The 20,516-nt window shown below is 36.2% G+C and overlaps 1 protein-coding gene across 5 annotated transcripts in view; it reads left to right on the plus strand.

The window, feature by feature from the left end:
• PEX2 (peroxisomal biogenesis factor 2) overlaps nt 1-20,271 on the plus strand; it is a 55,046-nt gene extending 34,775 nt beyond the window's left edge. The window contains exons 4-5 of one of the 5 annotated variants that reach the window (XR_006781136.2): nt 8,873-8,947; nt 19,902-20,271. The gene's annotated coding sequence lies outside the window, so the exon portion shown is untranslated. The remainder of the gene's footprint in view (nt 1-8,872; nt 8,948-19,901) is intronic. The other 4 variants (XR_015725820.1, XR_015725821.1, XR_015725822.1 and 1 more) reach the window with 4 other exon arrangements.
• Nucleotides 20,272-20,516: the final 245 nt, after the last annotated feature.

The raw sequence follows: 20,516 nt of genomic DNA on the forward strand, positions 1-20,516 counted from the left end.
ACAAGTCTTTAATTACTTTTCCCACTCATACTAGGCACTCCCAAGTAATATATAATGTGAATTTATTAAACTATTGCAAAACAAAGAAGAGCAAAACAGCAGACTTTCTTAAAAGTCATCATATTTTGGTGATTCAGACAGAGCAGCAATATAAATAGATTAATAAAATTAAGAGTGATTCATATTCATTCTCTGGTTCAATTAGCTTCACTAAAGAAAGCATGATGCCATTCTAAGGCTAAAAGAAGATCTTTTGTAGCTGAAATTTTAAATATGCCACTTTAAAACATGTGCTTTATTTAAATTTGATTGACTGTCCTCAAAGCATAAGACCTTAAAATATTTATGAGGCATTTTTGGTTGAATGCAATCCATAGCAAGCCATATTGGCTATAAAAAGTACATTAAAAATACTAGTAATAACCCATAATATTGTTTTCAAGATAAATCTTTTCCCGATCAGTGATAATGTTGTCTCATTCTTTGAGTTACCATCTTTATTTATTAAAAGATCTCCAAGTTTCAGCTCAAAGATGTTCTCACACCAGGGTTCCAAATAAGTTAATAGCCTGTTTAAGAACTGTCAGAACTAGACAGTAAAAATTGAAGCCACATTTCAATTAAGTTTGTTCAAGCCTAGCATTTAGGTTTTTCCAGACTCTAGAATCAGAGGCTTCACAGAAAAAAAAAAAAAAAAGGCAAGACCCACTAAATTTCCAAACTACCCTATCAAATATATTCACTATATTTCAATATGCCAAAAGAAGAATCCATGGTGTAAGATAAACTCCTAAGGCAATATAATATAAAATGAATAACAGCCTAGATCCATTGATTCTAGTGTTGAAAGAAAGAAAGAAAGAAAGAAAGAAAGAAAGAAAGAAAGAAAGAATGAGTATAAAGGGACTGGCATTGTTATTGACTTCTATTTATTTTTATAAGGGCTGTTAGTCCCAGGCCAGTTGCCCCTTAATTGCTCAGCAAGGTCTTGGGTGGCTTTCTGCTCAACTTGTGTGTTCCCATGGAATGCGTTCTAATTGCAGGTATTGGCTATCCATGAATCATGTAAATCTCATTCTGTGAAAAGCCACAAGTAAGCTTCTCCTACCAGGAATACACTCATTCCAATGACCTGTTATTCTAGATTATTCACACTGCTGCCTTGGTCAGTCATTCAAGGTATATCTTTTGCTTGTCTACCAGCTGCTGCTGTATTTAACATGGGAAAAACAAAGTGAGAAGAAACAGTTCTCACTCTCAACAAGCATACAAGATGACAAGCAGTTGTTCAATGTGTCAGGACTTACTGTGCTTTAATCCTTACAACGAGTGCCTTATAGGGTAGATGTCACCATCCTCATTTACAGATGGGGACAACAGCAAAAATAAAGGGTAAATATGAAGTCCAAGGTCACGGAGCAAATCTGTTACAGAACTTGTGTTCATACCTAGGGTAGTTTTATCTAGTCCCCAAACCTATGGGCCTTTAATTATTGCTTTCTGCTTTCCTTTATCGTTTAAATGTACAGTCGACATTTAAAAATGGATTTGTTTGTAAGTCTTCCTGAAACCATCCTTATCTGTTCTTCTTAAAAAATGACTTTACTATCTAGTAGGCTAAGACTTTACTACATTTGATCTCTTTTACAAAAATAATGCTTTTTTGAAATATTTTAGGCACTCAAATACCATACAGGGTCTTGTGCCATAAATATGTTTTTACTTCCCCAACATGTGAAGAGAATAGGTCCACAGGGAGCACCCCCAAATGAGCCCCATTCTTCAGGCCAGTCATAGGGGGTGAAACAGCTGAGATTAGAATGAGTGTGGTCATGAAGAAGCACGTCCTGAAGAACAGCCAAAAAGGACTCACAGTCATTCTAGAATCTGAGGAGTGATTTTTAACACGCCAGGAAGAAGTGAGTCAATAAGGAAGAATGTAAATCAAAAGGGTACAAGTGAAAGGAAAAACACAGTCACTTTTATGTAAATCGAAAGGTCTGCTTTCGCCAAAAAGAAATTCTGGGAAAGATCTCTCCTGCACATCAGCAAAACACAGGCAAGTTCTCATTTGTTTTCATCCTTCTGTCAGGAACAATTTTCCCAGACCAGTGGGGCATGTAGGACTAGAATGGAAATGGATGGATTGAAATTTGTCTTTGCCGTGAAACCATGAAAGGTACAAAGAGACATTTTTGGTTTTTGCCTTCCTTTTTCTTGAGAAATTTTCAAAACTGGTGTATGAGCTGGACTAAACTCTGAGCTAAGACTAAATCTTTTCTAGACCATTTAAAGATGTAAATAGTAAACTGGAAGCCAAGAAATCAATCATTTTTTATTTTGTCAATCTTCTGTAACAATGGAAATTAGCCCATTTTATTTTTACAAAAAAGGTTTTCTTTATAAAAAATAATGGTTTGTGGTGGGGTTTGATAGTACTAATAATAAGTAAAATAATAAGCTAAACTTTGATAGTATTAATAGATTATAAACCTTTTTTAGAACTAATTGTCAAACTGACATTTCACTTTTGACATATTACTTAATTTCTATTTTAATGCATATAATTTGAGATCTTTTACCCCCAAGGAACTTTATCAAAGAGTGGATGGCACTTAAAAAGTAAATTATCCACACATTTTTAGAAATCTGAGAAGTCTTTTATCAATTATCCTCCTAAATATTTTCAATATGTTTTTCTAAAATGCCCATTCTTCTGTCAGCCAATTACTTAAAGTCTCAATTTATTCCTGTAACGGACCCCGTGTTTGTTTTTTATTGCTGTTGTAACAAATGAACAAATAACAAACTTAGTGGCTTAGATGACATAAATATATTATCTCACAGTTCCGTAGGTCAGAAGTCCAGCATGGGTCTCACTGGGACAACATGAAGTGCTGGCAGGCTGTGTTCTTATCTTGAGACTCTAGGGAGAATCTGTGTCTTGCTTACGTAGATCTGGACAGACTTCAGTGTTATACAGTTCGCAAGACTGAGATCTTTGCTTCCTTGCTGGCTGTAGCTGACAGGTACCTTAGCTCCTAGAGAAGGTCTTTGTCTACAGTCTTTGCACATGGCCTCTTACTTCCCAGAACCAGCAACAGGGTGTCGGGTCTTCCCATGCCATCATCTTGGACCACAACTGGAAAATGTTTCACCTTCAAGACCTCATATGATTAGATCGGGTCCGTGGAGATAATCCAAGATAATTTCCCTATCTTATGATCCTTAAACTTAATCACATCTGCAAAGTTCTTTTTGCCTTGTAAGGTAATATATGCACAGGTTCTGGTGATTGGGATGTGAGCATCTTTGGGAGACCACTATTCTGCCTGCCGCAGCTCCTCCACTGTAAAGGAAAACTGGATTCCTTCAGATGATCCGCTTTTCCAGTAACTCTCGAATGAAAATGGTTCATTGCCCCAAACTTATAATATTTCAGAACCAGAAGATACAGTAAAAATCCACCTTTTCTTGTTGCCAGTTAGTCTTTGCTTGTCCAGAATCCTTTAATTTTTCTTCCCAATTTTTGTGTATGTTTCTATTCCTATTCTTATCATGATGATTTTACTTAATTTCAGGATGTTCCCCTTCATGCTTGGAATTCCTGAAACCAGTAGACCATTGGCCCAATACTCAGATAACAGTTCCTGGATGAAATCCAACATGTTTTTACCCCTATTCAATTTTAATTCAGCCATACCCTAGTACCTACAATTTTTAGACTCTTTTAGTCTTAAATATTAAATTGTAAATTCTTTCTCTCTGACCCTTACTGTTGAGTTTCCACTGCCAATCCTGCACTACTACCAAGGCTTCTCTATAATTCCATCCAGTCTTCCCGGTCAAACTTCTCTCTACTCTCATCATCATTTATATCAGACTCATTAATTTTAATCAGACCAACCTCATTTGTTAACTTATTGATCAAGTAGTTATTTAAAACCTGTTCTCAGGGCACCTGGGTGGGTCAGTTGGTTAAGTGTCTGACTCTTGATCTCAGCTCAGGTCTTATCTCATGGCTGTGAGTTCAAGCCCCACACTGGGCTCCATGCTAGGCGTGGAACCTACTTCAAAGTTTAAAAAGTAATAATAATAAAATAAAATATATTCTCTGCTAGACATTGTGTTGGTCAATGCAGATTTTGCAGAGACAGTTCAGTTGTTCCTGATCTGTTTACAATCTGGTTTTACTTTCCTTCCTACTCACCCCGATCCTCATGAAAAGTTTCAACTGTTTATTCACAAGTATTCAAAATTTTCTCTACTACTTGACTTTGTACTAATGCCACTGTACAATTAGTGCCCCAATAAAGGTTCCGTGCTTTCCTAAGTCATTAATTAGGCAAAACAATAAATATTAGGTGGTTAAATAAACATGGGCAAACCCCAAAAATCTACTTTCTCTTTTTGAATTCCCTGACTTTCTGAATAAAGTTGTCAAAAAGTGACATCACCAAACCTGAATTATTTGATGACCAGGACATATGTCAGCCTTTGCTAGACCAGTACTGCTCACTAATTCATTTAATTAGTTAACTTACTACTCTTTTTACATTGATAACTTCATATTGTTTCTGCTTTTCTTATCCCTATTTACAACCCATACTGTACATCACAGAAAAAATGAAGATCACCAGGTACAAATTCTCTTAATTTCTATCACTTACTTCTCTCCAAACTTACTTGTAATGGCAATCCCTACTTTCTAGGCTAACTCTGCCACTCACTTTAACCCACTTTATGAACACTGCCACTTCCCAAGTGTCTATACTTGCTCCGTCAATTATCTACATTTTCCTGCATCTTCCATGTCTTCTACACTGTTGGCTACAAGTTTGATTGTCTCCTATTCTAATAAAAATTTTCCCATTTGTTTCTTTTATTCCCTTCACTACTAAATATTTCATGGAAATATTCATTACTTATGAAATTCACTTTCCTCTATCTCATTTCTTTCTTAATCCCTTAAGATCTTATGACTGCCCATAAAATATCATTGCAACAATTATTTAAAAGGTCATTGAGAATCTATTGGTCACTTCTCAGTTCTCATCCAGCTTGACCTCTCTATAAAAAGATGCTATTAATAATCCTGCTATATTTGAAACTCTCCCTTGGCTTTCATGTCGGCGTTGTACCTTTCTCATTGCTCATATGAGCAGCATTCTACATTTATGACTGCTCCTGCTAAGTCCTTCACTGACTCCTTTCTTTCTGTCTGTTCCACATCCAATCCTCCATAATGACCTCTCCGTCTGTGCTTGGTCCAGAGGAGACTTCTTCCATATATACGGTGTCAGTGAATATCTCTGAGCTGATTACTCTTGAGTCTCTATCTCCAGTCCTGATAGCTTAACAGATGCCCCATATTGAATCTTTAAGCAAGCTTTCTCTCAACCTTTGCAGGGCTTGGTTCAAGAGTACTAATGGAAGCTGACGTACCATTTTTCTAAATATGTTAAAATTATAAATTCACCTAACAAACTGCTAAAAATATGTATAGTTGATTCTTCTATCCTGACAAGTATTCCTCCAAAAAAACTTGGAAGGCCAGGTTCAAATTTAACCTCTTATATTTCTGGGAATTCCTCTCCAGAATAACAGAAGGGGGCAACCACTCTAGATTTGTCCCCTCTCCTTTTCTTTTTTACCTTCTGGCCCTATCCAATACCACATAGGGCCTCACGTATAAGCATGAGGACCTCCATGCCTCAGGTGAAGGATTCAACCATATCCTTGCAACCTTTGATCATCTCTTGGGCCTAGGGGAGGTACATCAGAGGATGGACCCAATGAGGAGGGCTGCATCAATCCCAGAAGTGGGCTTGGGGCTATTTTATCATGACATGAAAGGGTCTCAGGAACCCAGAGTTGATCTATCCATGGGCAGTGGACACCAGGGCACATCCCTCTTGGACCTGTGAAGTCCCCGCCAAGGGCAAGCATATCCAAACCAGACACCTCTCAGTTGTGGGTCCCAGGGCAAAGACTCCTTTGCCAGGATCTAAGGACAGGACTGCAATTATTACCTGCCAATCATCTCTAAGAATGTTATAGTGGTGTATCCAATTTTCATTTTTTTTTTCCCAATCTGATCTTATCTCACCAGGATTATTCTTTCTAATCCTGGTCCTCTCCACTATGGTCCTATAATGTATCCAATCTACGTTCTCACACAGGTCAGAGAAGTCCAAGTCATCTTCAACCTCATCACATCCCTCTCCCCTCATTCATATGGTCACCCACAATATAGCTCATCTCTGAAATGCGTTTAGCCCTTTTCTTCTTTCCAACTTCAATTCCATTGCCCTAGCTGGGACATTCATTTTCTTTCCTGAGTAGCCTCTCAACTAGTTTTTCTCTTTATGATCTCTTGACTCTCTAGTCCATTCTTCTAATTCAGCTTATCTTTCAATAGGTCAGATAATGACACATCCCTCCTCCAAATTTTCATTGGTTTCTCACTACCAACCAAAAATATTTTTAGCATGTCATCATATGCTCTTTACATAATACCTCACAGATTCCTACTCTGGCCATACCGGCTAATTTGTGATGCCAACATCTAAATACTTTTATACTCTTTTTAAAACTTTTCTTCCCCTAGCTTAGAAGAACTTTCTATTAGTTTCACTCAAAAGCCATCACATGAAGAAACCTATCCTGATCCTACTTTCAGAATTAAATCAGTTCTCCCTCTACTTTTAATTCATCTTGATTATCCCTCTACTCATTCAATCATCTTTTCCTCCATTCCTCCACCCATCAAGTCATTCAACAAAAGTTTATTGAAAACCTCGAGTGAACCAGGCACTCTGCTCTGTCCTGTGAGAGTTTCTGCTCTCATGGAGCTCAGGTTAATGGAGAAGACAGGTATTAATCAAATAATGACCCCAAAATATAAGGAAAAAGTGACATGAACTAAGAAAAAAGCTCTGTAAGAGAGGAGAGTGTTTTGTGAGAATGTATAACTAGTTTTTCTTGGACAGTTGGGATGAACTTGGCTGAGGAATTGACAGGCAAACAGATCTGAGGGACTACTAGGAGTTAATTGGAAGGAAGAGGGAAGAAACATCACAGGTAGAGGGGCTGAGAATGCAAAAAGCTTCATGACGGGAATGACAATGGCTTATTTAAGGAACTGAAAGAGAGGTTAAAGTGCAGAAAGCAAGGGCTGAATGATGTGAAAGAATCTGTTGTGACAAGGAGTACCCATCCAGATTTTGTCCTAATTCTAACAGAAATGGAAAACCTCTGATGAGTTTTATGCAGGGAGGTGACACAGTTTTGTAAAGAACTTTCTGGTGGTAATATGGAAAATTATCAGAGGATGACAGAACAGGATGCAGACTAACCATTCCTAAAACTACTGTAGCTCAGGTGAGAATTGGTAGCTAGGGTTGTGGTAGTGATAAAAAGAAGTGTACATATTTGAGAAATATTGAGATCATGAAATCATCTAGACTTAGGGATGGTTTGATATAGAGGGTGAGAGAGAGGAAGATGTCAATGTTTTGCGATTATGCCTAATGAGTAGTGGTACCATCCACCAAGACAGAACACTGGAAGATCAGGTGTAAGAGAGAAGATTCTTTCAGAATGGGGAAACTTCTGTTTAAGGTACACTTAAGACCAGGGAAGAAGTCTGTGTTTGATGTAAATTTGAGATTCATTGGCCTAAAAATTTAATTTCTTAGAAAATATATAGTATCAGAGGGGATAAGAGCCAAGGACCCGTCCTTGAGGAATATCACCACATAAAAACCTATAAGGTGTGAATTTTTGTGTGCAGGGGTAGGGGTTGGTATGGAAGGGGGTGCACCTGCGAAGAAGTCTGGGAATTTTTTCTGCTTTGATTTATACTTACATATGATCTGTGTGTCTCCCCCACTGAAAATTCCTTAAAGATAGAAGGATATCTTACTTATACTTATAGTCCCCCCCTGCCCCATGTCTAGGAATACCATTAATGATATGATGCTTGAATTGAATGTTGGTGACATTTTGACAGTGATTATTTTCTTCTTGTAGAAAAACACTGTCTTTTCAATCTGGAATCATTTGTATTCATTTAATGTTTTAAAATGTAATTCAAAACTTTTTAGGCTATGGTTTAGGATAATTACTTTCAAAGAAAAGTTGCACTTTCATCCTACTCATAAGAGAATGAGGAGAAGGTCATTGCATTATCTTTCTCTTTGTTTTGCTCATGAGCAAAAAGCAGTCTTCCGCACTGATTTTTAATGTGGCTGTCACCAAAACTTGAAACTGTCATATTCTAACAATTTTAATTTTCCAGAAGTCATAAACTTCATTCTAGGTCAATTCCATCGCAAAATAACTCTGAAAGGTGATCTTTTTTAAACACTTTCAACAACAAAATGCTTTTGATCTTAAATAGGGTAGTTTATATACCTTCTATTACATCACCTTTTCAGATAAATGAAAATTTTCTAACTCTGGGGTCACACCTGCATGTCAAGCCAAATCTAGGGAAATATACTGTGAAATTAATTATATCTGGTTAAAATATTCTCTTGTCACCTTGATCTTTCATAATTTTCATACACCGATCTTAATGTTCAGTTTTCTTCTCTATTTCTAATTATTTCTTATCTGACTCCTTCCTCCAAAACCAAAATTATATGCAAAAGAAGATGCCATCTGAGATCTCTAAAGCAGAAGGACATGAGCAATATTTTGCAAAATATTCTGTTGATGCCAAAGATTGAGAGTGACATTATATGTGGTTTTTTTGTATGTGTTGAGCTGAAACTTTCCCCCTCCTTGATAATTCTTGATCAGATTTATGTAAGAATGTAAATAGTGTGTATTCACTTTCAAGGTTAACAGTTCCCTGTCCCCAAAGCAGATCACTGACGAATGAAGGCAGCGTTTATTACTTCGTCCCTGGAAGAAATTGATAATCACCAATGTCTAGTGAGTAAGTGCCTATTTGCCAAAACAATAAGCTTGTAAAAATTTGTTCTCCAAGAATCGGTTCTATCTGTTCTTTATCCTATTTATGTACTCTTACTACATTTTCAGTTCACTAAATTCAGGCCAGGGACCTCATGGCACCTCCACTTTAATGTTCTAGCAAGGGACTCAGGGTGTGAGTGTGAGAATACCATTGAATTACAAGTAGTCTTAAAAAAGGAGGGGAATCAAGAAGCTACACTAGTTGCATTGTCGGAGGCACATATGCTGAAGGAAAAAGAACACAGACTTCCAGTGGTTAGTGAATATTGACCTTAAATTACTGGCTCACAAATTAGACAATAATTAGAGACTTCCACTTGTATTTTGCCTATATTTCACTTTGTAAGACTTTAATGGCTCATTGGTTTTTCCTACATGAAATAGTAAGCATCCTGACAACCAGGTTATTATTCCAAGCTGTTCTGGTCTAGAAAGGACTAGTCCTGCTCTTCCAGATAATCTCTGACTTTATCTATTAGTACAAGCTTTCAGGAAATGAAGCTCTTTACAGAGATTAGGGGAAAATTTGAGCAAAACAAAAGATAAAAAATTATTGAGCAAAATATCACAAACATATGATAATTCCATATGTAATAAAACAGTACTTCCCATAATACATGTGTATACATTTCGGGCTTTCTGAGGCAGCAAAAAATCCAATTGCTGGATTCAAATGTTTTTCACCTTTTACCAGATGCTTTATCTTAGGCAAATCATTTCACCCTTTTTAGCCTCAGTTCTCACATCTGCAAAATGGTGATAAAAGTATTTCTGATAATTTATGACAAAATCTATGATTGTTTTAAGGATTAAAACAAGAAAAAAACATCTAAGGGCCTTGCATAGTGCATATCATAAGTATTCAATAAAAGTAACTATATTAGTAAACGGGGAATTGAAACAAACAATTAAACTTTATAATAAGCAATTTACAAGTTATACTTAAAGCCAAATGACAGAAAAGACCAAAAATTAAAGCATAGCCAAAGATATTACTAACAAAGTTATTAAACCACAAAGAGCCAATATAAATAATCAACAATATAGAATGCAAGACAAATAATAAGAGGTAGGACAAAAGGGAACTATAATCTGATTTTTCCTTTAAAAAAGTTAATGAAGCTATCATGTTGAGAATAGATCTTGGTGAGAACAGGATAATAATGGCAAGTATATTTCTCTCTCATTTGAAAAAATTTCAGAGGTAAGCATTCCAAGGCCAATTTGAAGGTCTCATAAGACATTAAAGACCCACGTTCCTTCTGCTATCCTTCTTTATAATCCTTTGAACATTGATTCCAGTCTCAAAGTCACAAGGTGGCTACTGGATGTCTGGCCATCGAATCCACAATTCCAGCAGGAGGAAGTAGGGAAGCAAAGTCAACAGGTACCTTCCTTAAAAAGTCTATCTGAAAGTGCCACCCACCGCCTTTCATTTACGTTTCTTGTTAGCCAGGTTTAGGGACATGGTCACATCTAACTACAAAGGAGAGTGAAGAAGGTGGTTTTCAGACAAAACATATTGCTGTCCAAATTAATATCAGGATTCCATTATTTAGTTAAAAAGGTGAGCTAAAAGCCTCTGCTCCAAATCTTAGGCCACATAGAAATATATTTGGAGGGAAATATACTCTTACCAATACAAGTAGAAATAAAACAGAAAACAAAAAAAGTAAAATTAACAAATTCAAAAGCTCTTTTTTTTTTTTAATCAAAGAAAAAACATCTGATGAGGTTCATCCATGACCCAGAGGGAGAGAGACAAAGAAAATGAATGAGATTGAAAGGGAACAAATTTTTAAAAATTATGAAAAAAGAGATCTGATATAACCAAAGTTATTGGACAGATTTTTTTGAAGTGTATGGAAATGTTATAAATAAAATTGAATAGTAATTTTGAAAATTTGAGAAATTTATGATATTGATGGAGAATATAGATCCCAAAACTGAGTCAAGGAAAAAAAGTTTAAAAAAAAAGTAGAAAAAGTCTAAATAGATCAATAAACATGATATTTAAAATCCTATAAAAGAATTTTCTTCGAAAGCCTTGTGATTCACTGTTTTATAATCAAATTATTCAAAACTTCCAAGAAAAAGGTAAATCCCATTCTTTTTAAATGTTCCATAGAATTAATAGGGGAAATTTTTAAATTAATATAAATTAAAAAAATGCAATAGTGAAATTACCCTATTAACAAAACCTAACAAGAGATAGTGACAAAAAATAAAACTATCTGCCTTTTGAAAATAGATCAACTCCTAAATGAAATGATAGCAAATAAACCAAGCAATATAGGAAAAAGAGAGTTTAACTATAATATTAAGAATCAATATAATTAATTCTCCTAATAGGTCAAAAGAGCAAAATCAAAGATCATTTTGATAGATGATCTAAAGGCAATTGAGAAATTTAATATATATTCATGTTAGAAAACAAAAACAAAAACAATGCTTAGCAAAAGGGAATTGAGGAATAGTTTCTTAACCTGATATAAACATCTATGTCATCATAATAACTGTCATCATGCTTAATGTTGGAATAGAAAGTAATTCCATTTAGAGTTAAGAATAAAGCAAAGGTACTCAATTCACTGTTAGTATTTAACGTCTTTCTGGAAATGCTAAGTAATGCAATCGGAAAATGAAATGAGGTCTTACGATTCTGGAAAGAGAGGAGCAATTTTTTAAATCTTAAAATGATATGATTTATCCACATGGAAAAAAAGTCAAGAGAATTACCTGAAAAACCATTAGAACTAGCAAGAGATTTCATTAAATTGGTCACATAACAAACTCAATAGCTTTCTTACATACTAACTTCAATCTAAGTTCCTTGGTAAAAAAAAAAAAAAAAAAAGTCCTTTTTCACCACTGAAATTCAGTTCCTAATAAGTTAAAATATGACAGAAAATAAAGTCTATATCAAATAATAAGCAAAATAGAAGCTACCCAGGAATAGACCTCTATGGAGAAAACAATAAAATATTTACATCTATCTATCTATCTATCTATCTATCTATCTATCTATCTATCTATATCTTATATCTGTGTAATGTATTTTTAGATTTCAACTCTTCTTCAAGTACGTAATTTATGCAAAATACCAAGATAATCCTTTCACAATTTATTGACCTGTAATTAAAATGTAAACTACATGAAACAAAATTCAGCTGTTTCAGTCATCATCTTGATGACTTTTGGTGAAAAAGCAGAGTAATGCAGCCACCACCACATTCCAACTTTGGGGCTTTCAAAAGTTCCTCCATGCCCTCTTCCAGTCACCCCCTTCTTCTCTCCACATCTTCGACTTGCTACAGCTTTCTCTTTCCTAGAGTTTCATGTAAATAGAATGGTATACAATGTAATCTTTTGTGTCTAGCTCCTTTTGCTTAGTATAATGATTCTGAAATGTATCCACACTGTTGCGTTTATCAGTAGTTCATTCTTGTTTTATTCCTAAATAGTATTCCATTGTATAAATAGACAACAGTTTGTTTATCCATTTCCTAGCTAACAGGCATTTGGGTTATTTTAATTTTGGGCTATCATGAATAATGCTGCTGTGCATATTAGTGGATAAATCCTTGTATGGACTTTCTGTTTAAATTTTTTTTTTAAGATTTTATTTACTTATTTGTTTGAGAGAGAGAGTATGAGCAGGGAGAAGGGCAAAGGAAGAGGGAGAAGGAGACTCCCCCGTGAGCAGGGAGCCCAATGCGAGGCTCGATGCCGGGCTCGATGCAGGGCTCCATCCCAGGATGCTGGGATCATGACCTGAGCTGAACGCAGACACTTAACCGACTGAGCCACCCAGGTGCCCCTCTGTTTAACTTTCATTAAGAAACTACCAAACTGTTTTCCAAAGTGACTCTGATTTTGAAGTTCCACTAGCAATATATGAGATTTCCACTTACCCTCCCAAGTCTTTTTAATTTTAGTATTTCTAAAGATGTGCTATGTAATTGTAGATTTAATTTACATTTTCCTAATGGCCAAAGATGTTGAACACTTTGTCATGTATTCACTGATTATTTATATCTTTTTAAAATGCTCATTTTTTTTATTCTTTTGTCTTTTTAATATTGAATTATGAGAGTTCTCTAGAAATTCTGGATATACATTTTTGGCCAATTATGTGTTTTACAAATATTTCTCTCCGTCCGTGGCTTGTCTTTTCATTCATTTCTTTAATTGCATCTTTTGATAAGCAAGTCAAATTTTGATGTCCAGTTTATCATGTTTTTCTTCTATGATTCATGATGTGGGTATCCTGTCTAAAGACTTTCTCTTATATTCTCTTCTAGCATGTTTTCTAGCTCTTATGTTTTTAGTTCTTATGTGTAGTTCTATAATTCATTTTGAATATTGGTGTAACATGTAAAATAAGAATCGAGTTTTCATTTTTTTCCAAAAATACTGAAACGATTTATGTTTAAACTTCACTAAGTTATTCTAAAGGTCATCTGGAACAAGAAACATGTGAAAATAGGCAGTACCATTCTGAAGAAGAGCAATAAGGGGGATATGCTCTTTCTGGAATGAAAGGCAGTATACGGCTGCAGTCAATTAAGTCATAGTCAGACAGGTTAGCACAACAGAAGAAAGCCCAGAGCAGAACCATATATATGTAACAATGTAAACATGATAAAGGTGGCAATTCAAATGCAATAGCCACAGTTATATTCAATAAGTGATACTGAAATAGCTGGCTTACTGTTGAGGGGAAAAAACCCAACATTGTGTGATGAATTTCAAATAAAAATAAAATTCCAGGTAGAGAATTACATAATCTTGAGGACAAGGAATGCCTGTCTGATCTAAGCATTTATTCAGTCAACAAATATTCGTCAAACAACTTTCATGTACGCAGGCAGGGCTTTACACATCTTTGCAGACACCGGGGCTCAGCATGGGTGACCAAGACAATGTTCCTGTTGTCTCTTTGGAGCTTTAACATTCTGTAGTGGGGAAACGAAAAATAAACATGATATGCTAACACATAAACAGTCAAATGATATAATACCAAAGAAAATCACTGATAGTTTATACGATTTACATTCACAAAACCAAGAAGGGACAGAGCTAGGATTCAAAAAAGTGTTGTCTGACTCCAGATATTTAAGTATGAATATTTGTGCTGAGTCATATGCCCTAAATATAAATAACAATTATCTCTGGGTATATAAATATTTCTTCTTTGCATATTTATGCTTGCATTCCTCTCCCCATGGTGCATGTATTGCTTGTGTTTAAAAAAAAAAAAGTGAATAAACACCTATATGATACTTACATTGTATTTTGCCAGACTCTTACTAAATACTTTGCACAAGATAATTCATTTAATCCTTATATGATAATCCTCATTTCACAGATCAGAAACTGAGGCACGAAGAGTTGAAGTGACTTGTTCAAGGTCATGCAAGAGCTTTTGAAAGACTGACAGCTTTTAGAGAACGAATTTTGAATGTCTAGATCAAGAGGATAAGCCATTTAATCACTCCTTCCACTTGTGTTGATTCTACCTGTTAAATTACTGAAAACTTCATCTCATTATCTCTTACTTGTTCTAGGTCAATACTGAAATCACGCACACACTGAAAACTTCATCTCATTATCTCTTACTTGTTCTAGGTCAACGAGTCTCACATTGAAATCATGCACACACTTGAATCACCTGGAGAACTTGAAAACCAACTAGGTCCTATCTTTAGAGATTCTGATTTAATTAGTGTAGTCTAGGCATCAAACTTTTAGAATCTCCTAGATAATTCTTATGAGTAGCCGGGGTTTGAAAAGTAGGTGAACCAAAGGGAAGCATTCTATCCCCTAAATGTTCTTTTGATTTGATTAAATCTCTTTATTATATATCATTTTATTTGACTGAATACTTCGACCGACTTCCAATTTTTGAACAACAAATGTTTGTATACAATCAAAATCAAACGTTTTTATGCAATCAAAATCACATGTTTGTATACAATCAAACATTTGTTGAATAAAACTTTCCATTTGCACATCCATATATACATACAAATACCTACTTTCAAAAATTGAAAGTTGATCAAAGTATTCAAATATCTTTTGGCATTTGTGCCAAATTTAAAATCTGATTTAGGGGGCGCCTGGGTGGCACAGCGGTTAAGCGTCTGCCTTCGGCTCAGGGCGTGATCCCGGCGTTATGGGATCGAGCCCCACATCAGGCTCCTCCGCTATGAGCCTGCTTCTTCCTCTCCCACTCCCCCTGCTTGTGTTCCCTCTCTCGCTGGCTGTCTCTGTCTCTGTTGATTAATAAATAAAATCTTTAAAAAAAATAAAATAAAATTTGATTTAGTATAAAGCTCATGGAAAACTTTTTTTTTTAAGCTGAAGTGTAGTTGACACACAACGTTCCATTAGTTTCAAGTACACAACATAGTGATTCAACAACCCATTATATCATGCTGTGCCTACCACAAGTGTAGTAGCTACCATCTGGAAAACTTATTGAGAGAAGACATTCTCATTCTTTGTTGAGTCTCATTCTTGTTTTATCAAGAAGATCATCGGAAGTTAGAAATAGTTTTCACCTGGAACAGTTTCACTGGAATATCTATATTTTTTAGCCTACTATGCTATAGCATGTGATTTCTTAATGCTGTTATATAAATTTCTAACACCCTTTCTACATTAGTATTGATAGGATTGGGCACATAGAGAGCTAATTTCACAAAATGAAACTTGAGGAAATTATCAGGCAGCCTTCTGCCCAATAATTTAGAAGTTATAGGTAGAAATTCTATGAGAACTTGAAGCATTTACATAATTATTTGTTTTCTCCTTCACTTTGCTTTTATTACATTGGTATATAAGCATTTTAAATTTTTATCTTAAATTATCTGTGAGAAATGTGAGTTAATCATGCAATGCTTTGCCTTTTGTATCCAGACAATTATTTAACATCTTTGATTCATCTTCTATACCTGGAACATTCCATGGAGTCATATAACGCTAACAGTGTTGTATCCAAATAAATTCATAATCTTTTCCCAATATTGAGATCTCATAAATCTGAGGTCTACATTTTTTTCAGATGTTGTGTTTTTACTTTAAAATGTATTCTATTGATCTGAAATTTGTTCTTTTTTCAAATAATATTTATAAATGATTTTTTCAAAGATTTATTTATTTTAGAGAGAGAGAGAGAGAAACCCTGGTTTGGGGGGGTAGAGGGGGAGGTAGAGAGGGAATCTCAAGCAGACTACTTGCTGAGGTTGGAGCCCAGCACGGAACCTGGCATGGGCTCAGTCTCACGACCCATGAGATCATGACCTGAGCCAAAATCAAGAGTTAGACTCTTAACTGACCGAGCCATGCAGACACCCCTATTTACAAATGATTTTTTTAAACTAAATTATCCAAGTTCTTTAAAATACATCCCAATTTTAGGGTAAATATTATGAATGCCTATTGCTGGAAATTTCTATCTTGAATTGGAGCCCTGTGTGGGTAAGAAATAGGGGTAGGAAGAAAAATATTCAGCAAGTGAAGAGACTTATTAGCCAAACTGTCTTCGAGATTCTACATTTTGAGCACTTCAGGTTGGGTTCTAGAACTATTCTATTTTTATTCATAGACAGAAAACAGGCCTGAACCAGGGATTAGGAAAGCTTACAGGTTATTAGGAAAGTCCTTTTTAGGAAAATCGTAGCTATTAGTCTGCTGCTGAGAAAGTTGGGTTTCAGTCAAAGAATCTCTTAATTATCTCTCCTATTGCTGAAGCTGCAGTTAACATATAGAAAAGACTTCTTCCCTTTAATGAATTCCCAAATGCTGTGGCATTTATTAAGGAAATATTTAAGTAGAGCCATTGTTCAGAGGATATTTTATTCTTTCCTTACTACCACTGCCCCTGCCTCAGCTTATTAGTTTCCTAGTGGGAGGTTATAAGAAATCTGTGAGAATTTATTGTATTCTCTGTCTGGCATTATTCTTTACTTAACTTTGTACTTAACTGGTACAGAAATAAAAATAGGTTCAGACCCTAGAGGGTGCTGATTAAGAAAACTCTTCAGCAAGATACAAGTTACTCCGCTTCAGTAAGATTCTGTTTGCTTAGTCCTTTCACTGAATCATTAATATAAGGAAAATTAAAGTTCATGACTATCCATTTCTTTTCAGTGACTATCGATAGCGTGTTCAGTATGAGGAAGGCTTGATATTCCATTGTGGAATATAGAGATGAGTAATGGAGTCTTGGATCCTGGCCACATACACTTACAGTTTACTTCGAGGGGAAGATAAGTATGTGTTTATTCATTGTAATAAGCACCAAATTAGAAAGAACACACCTGATGAGCACTCATCCAGGCCTGAGAGACCAGCATCCTTCTGGGAGGAAGTGTGCAAACCTGCCTCTGGTGGGGAGACTGGGTGAACATAATTGAAGAACAGTAAACATTTTGATGTAGCTGGACATTAAGAATCGGTCGAGGGGTGAAAGAAAGTGGAGATGAATAACATCTCTTTGGGGATACTGTTAGAATAAAAGAAGACATTAAATTAATCCAGGTCTGAATTACATTTGCGAAAGAAATACTGAGCAAGGATGTTAAAAATATTGCGGGGGGGGCGCCTGAGTGGCACAGCGGTTAAGCGGCTGCCTTCGGCTCAGGGCGTGATCCCGGCGTTCCGGGATCGAGCCCCACGTCAGGCTCCTCTGCTATGAGCCTGCTTCTTCCTCTCCCACTCCCCCTGCTTGTGTTCCCTCTCTCGCTGGCTGTCTCTATCTCTGTCAAATAAATAAATAAAATCTTTAAAAAAAAAAATATTGGGAAGAAAGTGGTCGACTTGGAGTCCAACCTGGATTCCTGAACCACAGGTACAACCCTTGGTCTTAAGGGACCAACCTCTTCCCAGTCTGAAATAAATCTAATTACTATGATAGCCCCTAAAGAGGTCTTACTTGCTCGTTTTTCTTAGCCTCGTGATGCCCACCTGGTTCAGTGTCACGTGAGATGATTCAAGAGCCTACGTCCTGATATACGGGTACCTGAACTTGGAGTACTTATCATTGGGACTTTATAGAAAGAACAAAAAAGAGTTGAATTTAATATAAGGAGGCAAAATTATATACATTTAAACTATAATGACATAAAGTTTAATTTCATATTCTTCCCTAATAAATAAAACCTCTTACCCAGTTAAGTTGGAAAAAGAGAAAGGTCCCCTCCTGGGAAGACTATGTTTCTTTCCTCTTTTTGTCTTTAAATTTGGCCGAAACTCTCCTATATGTTCCACACTGTTCTCCTTGTGTGTGTCGCACACACAAGTCTAGGAGGTCTTTGTACAGGGCACTTATTAGTATCTCCAGGTCTTCTATGACTCCATTTGAAATCTACTAGATTACTTTTCATTACTGAGATTAGTAGAGACATGGTTTTTTGGTTTCTTGTGTTTTGTGTTTTTTTCCCCTTTCTCCTTCTCTTTCTTCTCCTTCACCTTCTCCTTCTCCTCCTCCTCTCTCCTCCTCCTCTCCTCCTCCTCCCCTCCTCCTCCTCCTCCTTCTTCTTCTTGCAGTTCCCTCTGCAAAATTCTTGCTGCAGCTTATTACCAATAACTCTTTTTGCTTCAGATTTACCTCTGTTTTCCCACCCAAACACTTTTTAGCCATTGACTATTGTTTTTATGTTATGTTCCTGATGTGGAAATGTACCAATTTTACATTCCATTTTTATTTTTAAGAAGAGTAACCTTGTAAATGGGGTTTGAGAACTTAAAACTGATTTCGCACAAGATGCTCAGTCAATCAAGAAACATTTATGGTGTGCCACTGGATTTCCAAACACTGTGCTAAGCACAGCCGATAATATGATGAATGAGATGAAACCTTTGCTTTCAGGGAGCATATAGTCAAGTGGGCAGAAACATGAGTGTAGTGATGCTTTTATGTAACATAATCCAACATCTTATCGAGCCCCAGCAGCTCAGATATTTTACTATTTGGACACCTGATGCTTAATGTCATGTAGAACAGTAGACACCTTGTATTTATGTCAAAGCATCCCATCACCTTATTGTGGGCTGTATTTCCCTTGTCTATGTTTTCCCCACCCATTCTACATATCTCTATTACAATTCTTTGCACAATTAACTTTTTAAGTGAAATTTATTGAATTTCTTAAGAAAAATTCCCAACCGTATATAGATGTAACTACCACCCCAATCAAGACAGAAATTTTCCATCATCCCTAAAAGTTCCTTTTGGTCCCTTCCTACTCAAATCTCTCCCTCTACTCCCATCCTGCAACTGAACTATTATTCTCCTTCTAGTTTTGTATTTTACAGAATGTCATATAAATACACTCATACAGTATCTAGCCTCTAGTATCTGGCTTCTTTAATTTAGAAAACGCTTTTTGTGGGCACCCGGGTGGCTCAGTCAGTTAAGTGTCTGCCTTCAGCTCAGGTCATGATCTCAGGGTCCGGGGATGAAGCCCCATGTCAGGCTCTCTGCTCAGCTCCCTCTCCCTCTGCTGCTCCCCCTGCTTGTGCTCTCTCTCTCTCAAATAAAATAAATAAAAATCTTTTAAAAAAGAAAATGCTTTTGTATTTCATCAATGTCATCTGTATCAGTATTTTTTTCTCTTTTTATTGTTGAGTGGTATTCCAATGTATGAACATGACAAATTTCATTATCCTTTAACAAGGTAATAAACATTTGAGTTGTTTACTGGGTTTGTCTACTGAAGGTACTTTTCTTTATTTTTCTTATCTCATAGCGCTAGTTAGGACTTCCAGTATAAAGTTGAATAGATGTGGTAATAGCACACATCCTTACTTATTCTCAGTCTTCAAGGGAAAGTGTTCAGTCTCTTGCACTCACTATAATGCTAATGATAGTCATTTCGAACTGACTCTTCCTTTCACTTGTCCCTCAGGAATCATCTCCATGGAGAGTATGTCACGGAAGCTGTGACATTTGACATTGGATGGTTCCTTTCCTCCAGCTTGATGCATAGAATGCACTCATCAGCGTCTGCAATCCATGGCATATCACAGGCTGCTAGCTGCTGTGGTTACCTCATATCTGTCAGGAAGCTCACGTGGACTTATTTTAAAACAAACTTTGAGGGCAACTGGGTGACAGTTAAGTGTCTGCCTTTGGATCAGGTCATGATTCCCGGATCCTGGGATCAAGCCCCGCATTGGGCTCCCTGCTCTGCTGGGAGTCTGCTTCACCCTCTCCCTCTACTGCTCACATGCGTGCTCTCTCTCTGTGTCAAATAAATAAATAAAATCTCTTTTAAAAAAGCTACCGAAGTGTCCACTTTAAATATGTTCAGTTTATTGTATGTTCATTATACCTCCATAAAGCTAATAAAAGGAGAGTGATACTTGGTACAGGTAAGGCAAGGTGCTGCTGTGTTGCACATTGCTAAGCTGTTTGCCTAGAAATAACTGGAAAAAAGAAAAAAAAAGTGATCCAAAAAGACAGGAGGCACACCCTGAGAGGTGTGTAATATAACGATCATAGAGTGTGAACAAAGAAGCCC

This window comes from Ursus americanus, chromosome 9, assembly GCF_024610735.1.
Source record: "Ursus americanus isolate L20-20 chromosome 9, mUrsAme1.1.p, whole genome shotgun sequence".
NCBI classification, from domain to species: domain Eukaryota; kingdom Metazoa; phylum Chordata; class Mammalia; order Carnivora; family Ursidae; genus Ursus; species Ursus americanus.